This window comes from Thalia democratica, chromosome 9 (genome assembly GCF_965202585.1).
Source record: "Thalia democratica chromosome 9, ktThaDemo2.hap1.1, whole genome shotgun sequence".
NCBI lineage: Eukaryota > Metazoa > Chordata > Thaliacea > Salpida > Salpidae > Thalia > Thalia democratica.
Window position 1 is genome coordinate 9,658,675 of NC_139173.1, and position 2,482 is coordinate 9,661,156.

Sequence of the window (2,482 nt, forward strand, 5' to 3'; positions counted from 1 at the left end):
TAGTTCTAAGACAAGACAGATTTGAATAACTTAATTAAAAATTCAATAACTTGTGATGAAAACTTAAAAAATATGTTTTTTCACTCAATTTAGTTTTCTATAACAGTTTTCTAGTATTAAGTCCAAGAAAACTTGTGTATGATTATAAAAATTGTTGAAATTGTTCTTTAAAAAACAGTTGATATGTATAAAGATTTAAACTAAAGTTTGATGTGAACAAAAACATTAGCATGAAATTTTCTTAAAAAAAGACTTATAGATAAAAAGATTAAACCAAAGTTTCATATAAAAACTCAAAGTGAGATAAAAACACTTATATGCAACACTTATCGTTTTAAAAGTTAAATTTATAGAAAACTAGCAGGTATTTAAAACTAGTACACAGGTTAGCTCAATATTTCTAATACAACTTTAACAAATAAATCAACAGTAAAGTGCATAAAATTCAACACAATATTAATGAAGCAGAATTTTTGTTCTTAAAAAAATCTATTTATATTTCTGCCACTCCAAAACCACATCTGCACGATCTTCGCTTTTATCACTTCGATGTCTTTAGGATTTTCCGGATCCAAAACAGGCTTTAAATCAAACACCTCCATCAACGACACTGGCGATCGATCTCTTCCTCCTTGGAGGAGATCTCTATTTCAAGTATTTTATGAATGAAGAATTACGAGAGTTTGTCCCAACCTTCAGCGAGTTCCAAAACCTCTTTCTGGGAAAGTACGCGCTTCTTTTCATGTTGTGGAATCCTAAAATTTGAAATTTCTTGGTCGCTTGGTGGCGCTGAAGTCTGTAAACAAAAATTACGAATTAAAAAACAAAAACAAAACGAAAATACTCCAAACTTAAAGCGTGATTATTTTGATAAACTGAAGACAGTGAAATCACATTGACATATTACAGGCACCAAATTTTGAAAAGCCTGTGAATTAAAACATTAATTTGAAGAAAGAGCAAGTGCTTCTTCAGATTTATGAATTTTATGTAAGGAGACCCATGATACAAATAAAGTTTAACTAAATTCATTACGCTAAGAGTGTTATTATTTAAATCAAAATGTAATTTTTTTTACTTTTATATAAACCAACAACTACAAAAGTATTAATCGTATAAAAAATTATCGATTTCATTTATGAATTTTAACAGCAAAAAAAAGCACTAGATCACATAAAAAAATTATTTACTCATTTGCTTTGTTGGCGCATTCTGGCTACTTTGTCTTCAAAAAACTTCTTCATTTATATCTGAGACAGTTTCAAGTCATTCTTCAAATTCGTCCGCTTTTGAGTCGTCATCTTTAAAATAAAAGTTTGAAATTACTTAAGTGTCTAGCAAATCTTTCACATACAAATAAAGAACTCGAAAAGATCAGTTACGCTCACTTTTAATTTTATAAAACCAATAACTTGATAAGTATTCAGTAAAACATATTTATAAAAATATTTACATTTTTGTAAAAAATGTACAAATAAGTGTTTACTTTGTTTTTAGTTAGGTCAAATATCTTATGAAAAAAAATAAAACAAAAAATAATTCAGCTTACCACAATTCTTTCAAGTCTGTATTCATTCAATAGTTAGTTAATTTTAGAAACTTCATCAAAGATGTGGATATGTGTAATAACGAGCTGGTCATCTTTTATTTAAAATATTCTATATAATGCTGAACAATTGTTTTAGATTTATTAGTTTTAAATAAAAAACTGTGTAATTAAGCTATAAAAATTACAGATTTTTATTTTTTTTTTAAGTTATATTTACAAATATTTAAATAAAGAATACAAGTATTCTGATAATATTTAAATACAGTTGTATTAAAAAACCACAAGTTAGTAACATTGTAAAGTAAATGTAAAAAAAAAAGAATTGATGTTTTGAGTCAAAATAAACATATCTATGTCTTTTATGAATCAATTAGATAATCAATATATGATACAAGTCTTTCTATAAAAACTAAAGTCTACTTGTAAAAAATATTTATTTTTAAGAAAAAAAAAAGATGAAAATCAAACTGCTTGGTTTTAGTTAGTCTTGGAAAAATCTTAGCAAAATATTATAAAAAAATGAGTATAAACATGTTTTATATCCGATATTTCTTCTTGTGTTTAACTTTAAAACCGCATCAAAGTTAGCTTTGTATCAAGTATTATTGTAAGCTACAAATATAGTTTTAAATACATTTATGTTTTAGATAAAAAATAATGTTAATATTTTAAATAAGATCATTTCAATACTTGAAACAAAATTTTACATTAATTTTTATTTATCTTGTAAAGCAGTAAATACAGCTAGTACTGACAGAAAAGTGTAACAATTGGACTTTAGTTATAATTTTTTTCTAAGCTGTCTATAAGTTTAGGCAGGAGGTTGAAATTTTTTAATTTTACATATCTTTTCCTTGATTAAAGTTAATTTACAAATTAACAATGACAAAATTTTCTAAAAACGAAAAACAATTTTTTTAGTATATATAACTA

The 2,482-nt window shown here is 24.9% G+C and overlaps 1 long non-coding RNA gene across 1 annotated transcript; it reads right to left on the minus strand.

Annotated features, from left to right (window-relative positions):
- Positions 1–385: 385 nt before the first annotated feature.
- LOC145844588 (uncharacterized) lies at positions 386–1,659 on the minus strand. The gene is made up of 3 exons (XR_014370294.1): positions 1,550–1,659; positions 1,191–1,301; positions 386–796 (listed from the first exon to the last, which is right to left on the minus strand). It is a non-coding gene; the product is annotated as an uncharacterized LOC145844588 (long non-coding RNA).
- Between the last annotated feature and the right edge of the window lie 823 nt (positions 1,660–2,482).